Source organism: Trachypithecus francoisi, unplaced genomic scaffold (assembly GCF_009764315.1).
Source record: "Trachypithecus francoisi isolate TF-2019V2 unplaced genomic scaffold, Tfra_2.0 Lachesis_group12, whole genome shotgun sequence".
In the NCBI taxonomy this organism is placed as follows: Eukaryota; Metazoa; Chordata; class Mammalia; order Primates; family Cercopithecidae; genus Trachypithecus; species Trachypithecus francoisi.
Genome location: NW_022681457.1, coordinates 94,060,772 through 94,070,000, shown reverse-complemented (window position 1 = coordinate 94,070,000; position 9,229 = coordinate 94,060,772). Strand labels below are relative to the sequence as shown.

Sequence of the window (9,229 nt, the reverse complement as noted above, 5' to 3'; positions counted from 1 at the left end):
ATGGTGACCAGGGCTGAGAAATGTACAGTGCTGTCCTCGTGCCATGCTGGAGGTGAACGAGGAGAACGTGAACTGGGGTCTCCTCGCCAACTGTGCACACTCCCCCCACACAACTCCCCTGACGGCCAGGGCTGTGTCCGGGGCTCAGGGCACAAGGCTCCATTAGCTGGGCAGCAGCTGGTCCATGAAACAGCCCTTTCAACTCCACCTCTGAATGGCAGTTCTATGGGCTCCTCGGAGGAACACAGGCGCCTTCTCTGTGTCACTTCTGCGCTCATTAGCAGAGCTGTAGAAACACACTACAGGTAAGTCTTCAGGAAGAGAGATGGGTCCCCCACCGACCACCACCAAAAAAAAATAAGGGCAGCTTTGGCATTCTGTAGCAGGGGCAAGGCCTGCGGGGGGTGGTGAAGAGGAGATCTGGAAGTTCAACATATACATTAAGGAAAGAAAATCAATATTTGTGTTTTCTTTAATGTGAAACATTTTTCCCCAGGACTCAAAATTGAAAACAGTGTGTCTGGTATGAGCCAGAAGAAAAAAAAAAATGCACGGAGGGGCCTTCTGTGTGGTTGCTCACAAGGCAAACAGTGAAGGGCTCTGCTGTTCCCTCCTCCTGTGTTCACATCCCTCGGGCTTCCAGAAACTTAAAGCCGTTAGTGTTTAATGCAAGAGAGAGCATTTGTGATCCACGGAGAGGCCCCTGGGCAGTGTAGTTCAGTGGGAGGCACCCAGGACTCCCTCTCCAGTGCTCCCAGGATCAACTCTTTCCCTAAAGAGCAAACCTGGGTTAACTTGCAATAACTTAGCTAACCAGATGCAACCTCAGCCGGGGCAGGCTGCCCCCTTCACTCTTCGCTCACCATCATCAGTTTGGCAGTATCCACATACGCCTTTACCAGTATTTATTTAATCTTTTTGTATAATTCACTCTAAACCAACTCACTTCTTAAAAATTTCTCTGCCTTCTAAGAAATAATAGCCATGAAATCACTGGTTTGATGTACGGTTTATTTATTTATTCCAATAAACATTCATTCAATATAAAATTTAAATAAATTCAAAACTAATTAAATTTAGCTTTTTCATCCACATATCACTGAAGATTTTCTTGTTTTCTGCCGGTGGCATACACGACAGACTTTGAGGAATGCTGTGAAGTGAAACGGCTTCAGAATCAAAGAGAGCTGGGCTTGAGTCCCCCCCCTCTGTCACAGGCCAGTTGTGGTGATTTCCGGTAAATCCCTCCATTTTCTTCCTGTTTCATGTCTGTAGCATTGGAATCTTAATGCTAATGCCACGGGAAGGTTGTAAGGAAGAAATGCAGTGAATGCTACATCAATGCATATTGAACTTTTTGTTTTAGTTTTTGGGTTTTTTTTTTTCTTTTTTTTTTAAGATGGGGTCTCACTCTGTCACCCAAACTGGAGTGCAGTGGCACAATCACAGCTCACTGCAGCCTCCACCTCCCTGCTTCAGGTGATCTTCCCACCTCAGCCTCCTAGGTAGGCGACTATAGGTGTCCACCACCATGCCCAGCGAATTTTTTTTTTTTTATTTTTGGTAGAGACAGGGTTTCACTGTGTTGCCCAGGCTAGTCTTGAACTCTTGAGCTCAAGTGATCTGCCCACATCAGCCTCCCAAATGCTGGGATTACAGGTGTGAGCCACCATGATGGGCCAATGCTTATTGTTCTTACAACGCCTTCTTGTATCAGTCAGGCTAGGACAGGCTATGTTGCAATAACAAACACGCCCCCCAAATCACAATGGCTTAATACAGAGTTTGCTTCTCTCTCCTAGCACCATCCAGGGCCAAGCAGGTGCCCCCCACATAGGCCCTCTCCAAAGTTGCCTCCACCATTTCCAAGTCCTTGTCTCTGGCCATGTGGACAAGAGAGAGACAGCAAGCATCTCTCTTAACTGCCTCAGACAAGGAGTACACATTACCTGACTCTACCTGGATGCCCAGGGCCAGGATATGGCATTTAGTTAGCAATGGCAGTCTCTGTCACCATTGCCGGAGGGGTAAGGCTTTGTTAGCCCTGTATCACCTCTAGATGGAAATTCAGACTTAGCTGGCATTTAAAGCTCTTCATTCTCAGCTTCCTTCCACCTTCCAGGCCATTGTCAGTCTTTCTCTTTCTCCCCCTCTCCTTCCCTCCCGCCATCTCCCTCTCTTCTCTAGCACAGAATGAGTCACTCCTGTTTTCAGAGCCTTCCAGAGAGACTCCAGCCCTCACACTAACTCCCTATCAGAGTTTGCACTCAATCCATGGTGACCCATTTTATTTGTGGGAAAATGTCAAACCCTGAAGCTCAGGCTGTGAAGGAAACTCAAAGGTCATCTCCACCTGGCCACCCATGCTACTCACCTGTTATTAAAACTACAAGGTCCACCCCGCTACCTGCCTTCTCGGGGCCAAAGGGTCAGCCTTCACCCCAGGAGCGGCTGTGAGAGCTTCCCACGGCAAATGGCCCCTGCAGTCAATCACAATGGAAGAAGAAATGAGCATCTGGAGGAGCGGGCTCAGGTTTAGCACTGGAAACTCTAGCTGGCCCAGTCAATGCCCCGACCCATGGCCCTTCAGCCCACTGTGGGTCCAGCTCACCTACAACTGCAGCAGGCAGTTCCCAGGGACGCGGGCAGTGGGCCAGGCAGCCTGGGATTTAACATCCGCAGGGGTAACCCACGACCTATGGGGATCAGAAGACCCCAGCGTCCCCATCCTCCACTAGACAGTTCTGAGACACGCTCCTCACCGTTCCTCAGAAGGTCCCCAGCAGGAGTGAGCTCCAGTTGCCCACAGAGGTGACCAGCTTATTCATGCACATTGTATTGGCTTTTATCCTGTCCCCACCTCACTTCCCCTCACTGTATTTCCTGGGATCACCTCCCAAATAAGCTACCTGCACCCAAGTCCTTTTCTCAGGATACCTGGTCACATCTCCAGGCCTTGGCCCAGCTGTTTTCCAGCCTGGCATGTCCCCCCAGCAGGTAGAGCAGAGGAAGCAGCAGGTGAGTGTCCTGTTTGACCATCTGGGCCACTGAGATGGCAGCAAAATTGTTTCTCAGGTGGATGTTGTTTATTTATTTAGAACTGCGGCTCCCTCGTGCCAGCAGCTCTCTGCTGTGCCCACTGACCATCGGAGCGCTCTTGGTGGCTAATTAGGGAGACTTCCTCCTGGAGACCCAGGAGACAGACTGGAATGTGAGCACTGGTTCCCAGAGATCCCATCCGGGAGGGCAATGGGCAAGGCCTGTGGCTGCAGAGACACACAGTGGCTGCTTCTTACACCCTCCGCGGAGGCCCTGCTGCCACCCAAAGACCCAAGGAGAACCCAAGGATGGGTCCTGCCCCTGACTTCCTTTAACCTGCAACTGCTTTTCTTGACACTTAAACAGTTTCATTGCAAATTGAAGACACTGCCAGAGTACCGGATTGGGCATGAATCTCTGGTCTTCCCAAAAGTCAGGCAGAGACGTGGCAGGACCCACAGTCACAGGGCAGGTTCCTCATCTGCAAGGTGACCATGCTCATCCCGGCATCCAGGAGCCTGTAGTGCAGCTGGGCTGCTCCTCCTGCCCAGGCCTCATTCGGACCACAGCCCCCATGATCTGAGGTGTCACATGTGGTTCATGACACCTCCCATGTGCTGTCTTGGTCTCAGGCCCCACGCCTGGTCAGCCAAACTGGAATCCAGGGTGAGGAGGCACGTGCTTTCATCCGCGGGCCTATCTGGGGAGGCTACCGTGCAGCAGCATGCCCTGCTGATGGGTTAACACCTCTGTGAACTTGGGTGACACCCACCCAACCTGACATCCCACCCACACGTCCACAAGTAGTGCTCACATCTCAGCCTGCCTCCTTCCTCGCTCTCCTGAACTCCAGACCTAGAGGCCCAGCTGCCTCCTGAGCACCTCCCAGTGTATATCCCCCAAGGTAATGCAAATCCAGCACCACCGAAACTCGATGCGTCCTTTGCCATCCCCTACTCTGTGTCCTCTGCTCAGAGCTGGGCATCACTATCCAGGGGCCTGCAACATCCAAAAGCTCCCTGCTGCCTCCGAGGCCTCCCTCTTATGCCAGGGCCCTCCCAAGAAGGCTCAGAGCCTGGAATAGGAATTAAATGAGGGCCTTGTGAGGTGGAAGTTCCCAGAGGAAGGGTGAGGTTACCCAGAAAGGTCTAGAGAGACAAGCTCAGGTCCATTTAGGTGGACTGAAGTACAACCAGCTCTGCCCCTTGGCCCGATGCATGATTGTGGGCGGAGGCAGCCCCTCCCTGAACCTCAGGAATGATCACCACCCAACACCTGCTGCATGAAGCCACTGGGAGCTTCATGGAGCCAGCACACTGAAGGGCCTGCTCAATTATGGGGATCCTCCCTCCTACCGTCACAGCCCCCGAGAAACCTGAGGTTGCCCCGCTTAGCACCCCAGGTTTAATTTTACCAGCTCTTTTTTCCCTCCAAGAGACAGCCACTCCAGGCTGCCCTCACCTGCCCAGGCCTGGGAGCAGCTCCCTCTATCCTGGGACCGGCTCCTTTCCAGGCATGAAGCTCAAACAGGCGCCCTCAGTGGGTCCAAACCATCGCAGCCCCGTCAAAGGACCCCTGTGTGAGCCTCAAACGGGGCATTGATAGGGCCTGGGTGAGGGCTGCCCGGGCGATCATGGGCTCGCTTGGCTTGGCTGGCCATGCGGACTTCCCCAAACCCAGCTATTTCCTGTCCCTCGGGTGGCCCCCTCCCAGCTGCCTGGCCACAGGGTACAATCCCACTACACAGCTCAGCCTGTTCCTCGGCTCCAGGCCAGAGGTGGGAGTCGGGGAAGGCGGGAAGGACAGGAGAGTCACGCTGGCAAGTTCAGGGCCTCCTGGTCCTTGTGATACAGGCAGCCATGGCCCTTCGGTCTCCTTGTGAAAGGATGCAAGACTGGGCCAATGTCTCTCCTCCTGTGACCTCTGCTCTCAATCCACACTTCCTGGGGCTTCCCAGCAGGCCCTCTTCCCATGGGTCTTTGCAAGAAGCAACAACTCACGCAGACTGGGGCTCCAGCCCCTCTAAAAGCCTCCACTCGGAGTAGAAAAAAAAGGTGCTTGGTCTCATCTCTGACCACTGTGTGGCCTCAGGAAAGTCACTTGATGTCTCTGGGCCTCTGCCCTCAAGTGTGAACAGGAGCTCGCTTTCCATTTCTGTGAGTTACACTGCACTGATTGCTTGGGGGTCTGATAAGGAGCAGATAACATCCATGAAGAAATCTGCCATTCCCCCAAAAAACTGACACCACCAGAAGGTTGACAATGCCTCTCAAACTCATCCCCGTCCCTGCCTCCCCATAGGATGACTTCCCCAGCCTTTGTAGGGGTCCCTGCATTTGGGCTCTTCCTTCCTAAAACCCAAACCTTGTAAGTCCTTGGCCCAAATCCTTCAAAGACACTTGTCTCAGGTTAGTCCATGTTCCTCGGTGTGACATTCAAGGCTCTCTGAGGGCTCTTTTGGTATTGGTGACAGATTCCAATTCAAACAACCCTGGTCTCTTTATTAACTTTACTCTCAGGTGAGCCCTCAACAGCTCAGCTACACCAGGGGAGAAAAGATAAGAGATGGAGAAAGAGAAAGAGACATTGAATAAAGAGTTGGAGTCCTGGATCCTGCCATACCTGAAGCCGAAAATCCCTGGATTTTTTATTTGTATGAGAGCCAAGAAACATCGTGAACCACCTTCTGGTTTTTCATAATAAACTTGGTTCATAAGGCTTCTGTTACTTGCAACCATGTCCCTCCTGTAAAATCCCTTCTTGGCTGAACTTAGCCAGGGTGAGCTTGCACCCACAGAGCCCCACTGTCTGCAAACACTCTTTCTCACCCAGACCCCCACAGCTGGCTGGCCTCCACTCCCTCCCCACCCAACTTGCAGCCACACTGAGCGTCTCGCCCCGGCTCCTCTCCCCAATGCCACAGAGTCCTTGCACATTCTGCTACCTAGATCTAGAGCACCCTTCCCACTCTGCTTATTGCTGCCTTCTTATCCTTCAGACTCCACTTTGTGATACCCTTCAAGAGGCTTTCTCTGGCCCTCAGGCCACATCTGAGGTCCCCTAGGCTTTCCCTATTGTGGCAGCCCTTTTGTGGATCTGTCCCTCCTACCCCCGACTGGGGGGAACTGGAGGCGAGTTCTACCTGTTGAGGTCATCCCGTGTCCAGAGCAGGACCCGGCCCCAGGGAAGTGGAGTGCACGCCCGATTAGGGAGACGTCAGAGTGCTTCATCTTGGGCTGTGGTTCATGATCAGTCAGCATTGGGTCAGGACCACCTCTTGCTCAGCATGGCTCATGGGAGGAGTTTCTGGATGGAACAACCAGGTGTGTGTGTGTTTATGTGGGTGTGTGGGGGTGGGTGTGATTGTGTGGAGGGATGTGGGGGTTGTGTGTGGGTATGTGGGGGGTGTTTGTAGGTGTGTGGGTGTGTGTGTGGAGGGGCATGGGGGGGTGTGAATGTGTGGGTATGTGGGGGGTGTGTGGGGGTGTGGGTGTATTTGTGGATGTGTGGCTGTATTTGTGGGTGTGTGGAGGTGGGTGTGAGCGTGTGGAGGGGTGTGGGGGATGTCAGTGTGTGGGCATGTGGGGGATGTTTGTAGGTGTGTGGGGGTGGGTGTATGTGGAGGGTTGGGGAGGGGTGTGTGTGGGTATGTGGGGGGTTTGTGGGTGTATTTGTGGGTGTGTGGGGGTAGGTGTGAGTGTGTGGAGGGATGTGGGGTGTGTTTCTGGGTGTGGGGTGGGGGTGTGTATGTGGGTGTGTGAGGGAGTGGGGGGTGGGAATGTGTGGGTGTGTGTGGATGTGATTGCGTGTAGGTGTGGCTGTGTTGGATGTGTGTGGGGGTGTTGGTGTGTATGTTGGTGTGTGTGGGTGTGTGTGGCTCTGGAGAGTGTTAGTGTGTGTGGATGTGTCTGGGTGTGTGGAGGGTTGCTGTGTATGTGAGTGTGGGTATGGGGGGTATGTGTGAGTGTGTGGGAGGAGTGTGAGTGCATGGGTGTGTGTGGATGTGAGTGTTTGGGTGTGGATGTGTGTGTAGGGTGTGGGAATTGTTGGTGTGTATGTGGGTGTTTGTGGGCATATGGGTGTGTGGGTGTGGGGGGTGTTAATGTGTGTGGGTGTGTGTGGATGTGATTGCGTGTAGGTGTGGCTGTGTGGGTGTGTGGGGGTGGGTGTATGTGGAGGGTTGGGGAGGGGTGTGTGTGGGTATGTGGGGGGTGTGTGTGGGTATGTGGGGGGTGTTTGTAGGTGTGTGGGTGTGTGGGTGTGTGTGGGTGTGTGGGTGTGGGTGTGTGTGGGTGTGTGGGGGTGTTGGTGTGCGTGTGGCTGTGTGGGTGTGTGGGTGTTTGGATGTGTAGCTGTATGGGGGAGTGTGAGGGGGTAGGGGTGTGTGTGACTGTAGATGTGAGTGCATGGGGGTGTGTGTAGATGTGAGTGTGTGTGGGTGTGCGGAGGGTGTTGGCGTGTATGTGAGTTTGTGTGAATATGTGTGTGTGGGTGTGTGTGGCTCTGGAGAGTGTTAGTGTGTGTGGATGTGTCTGGGTGTGTGGAGGTTGCTGTGTATGTGAGTGTGGGTATGGGGGGTATGTGTGAGTGTGTGGGAGGAGTGTGAGTGCATGGGTGTGTGTGGATGTGAGTGTTTGGGTGTGGATGTGTGTGTAGGTGTGTGGGAATTGTTGGTGTGTATGTGGGTGTTTGTGGGCATATGGGTGTGTGGGTGTGGGGGGTGTTAATGTGTGTGGGTGTGTGTGGGTGTAGGTTTGGCTGGGTGTGTGGGTGTGTGGGAGGTTGGTGTGTATGTAAGTGTGGGTGTGGGGGTATATGCGTGGGGGTGTGGGGTGGGAGTGTGTGGGTGTGGGTGTGGCTGTGTGTGGGGGAGTGGGGGGTGTTGGTGTGCGTGTGGCTGTGTGGGTGTGTGGGTGTTTGGATGTGTAGCTGTATGGGGGAGTGTGAGGGGGTAGGGGTGTGTGTGACTGTAGATGTGAGTGCATGGGGGTGTGTGTAGATGTGAGTGTGTGTGGGTGTGCGGAGGGTGTTGGCGTGTATGTGAGTTTGTGTGAATATGTGTGTGTGGGTGTGAGGGGTGTGAATATGTGTGGATGTGTGTGTGGGTATGGGGTGTTGGTATGTATATGGGTGTGCAGGTGTTGGTGTGGGGGTATGGGGTGGGGGTAGGAGTGTGCATGGATGTGTATGTGGGTGTAGGTGGGTGTGTGAGTGTAGGTGTGTGGGTGTGTGAGGGGGTGGGGTGTGTATGTTGGTGAGTGTGGGTGTGGGAGGTGTGAGTGTGGGGGGCGTGTATGTGGGTGTGTGAGAGGGTAGGGGTGAGGGCGAGGGTGTGGTTGTGGGTATGTTGGTGGGTGTGTATGTTGGTGAGTGTGGGTATTGGGAGTGTGAGTGTGGGGGTGTGTATGTGTGGGAGGTTGGGGGCGAGGGTGGGGGTGGATGTGAGTGTGGGTACGTTGGGTGTGTATGTTGGGTGCGATTGTTGGGGGTGAGTGTGAGGGGTGCATATGTGGATGTGTATGTAGGTGTAGGTGTGTGGGTGTGTGGGGGTGGGAGTGAGGGGGTGGTGTGGTTGTGGGTGTATGTGAGGGTAGGGGTGAGGGCGAGGGTGTGGTTGCGGGTATGTTGGTGGGTGTGTATGTTGGTGAGTTGTGGGTATTGGGAGTGTGAGTGTGGGGGTGTGTACGTGTGGGAGGTTGGGGGTGAGGGTGGGGGTGGATGTGAGTGTGGGTACGTTGGGTGTGTATGTTGGTGCGATTGTTGGGGGTGAGTGTGAGGGGTGCATATGTGGGTGTGTATGTAGGTGTAGGTATGTGGGTGTGGGGGGTGGGGGTGGGGTGAGGGGGTGGATGTGGTTGTGGGTGTATGTGAGGGGTGCATATGTGGATGTGGATGTAGGTGTAGGTGTGTGGGTGTGTGGGGGTGGGGGTGAGGGGTGGGTGTGGTTGTGTGTGGGGGTTGTGGGTATGTTGGTGGGTGTGCATGCTCGGTGTTGGGATTGTGAGTGTGGGGGTGTGTATGTGTGGGGGTGGGGGTGAGGGGGTGGGTGTTGGTGTGAGTGTGGGGGCTGTGGGTGTGTACGTTGGTCAGTGTGGTTGTGGGGGATGTGTGTAAGGGGTATGTATGTAGGTGTAGGTGTGGGGCGTTGGGGATGAGGGGGGGGGTGGGGGTGGGTGTGAGTGTGGGTATG

At 54.1% G+C, this 9,229-nt stretch overlaps 2 long non-coding RNA genes across 2 annotated transcripts; both read right to left on the bottom strand.

Annotated features, from left to right (window-relative positions):
* Positions 1-420: 420 nt before the first annotated feature.
* LOC117092988 lies at positions 421-4,692 on the bottom strand. Its single transcript, XR_004440992.1, has 3 exons — positions 4,501-4,692; positions 2,375-2,480; positions 421-1,291 (listed from the first exon to the last, which is right to left on the bottom strand). It is a non-coding gene; the product is annotated as an uncharacterized LOC117092988 (long non-coding RNA).
* Positions 4,693-4,714: 22 nt separating this feature from the next.
* Positions 4,715-6,462, bottom strand: LOC117092987. The gene is made up of 3 exons (XR_004440991.1): positions 6,182-6,462; positions 5,404-5,578; positions 4,715-5,226 (listed from the first exon to the last, which is right to left on the bottom strand). It is a non-coding gene; the product is annotated as an uncharacterized LOC117092987 (long non-coding RNA).
* Positions 6,463-9,229: the final 2,767 nt, after the last annotated feature.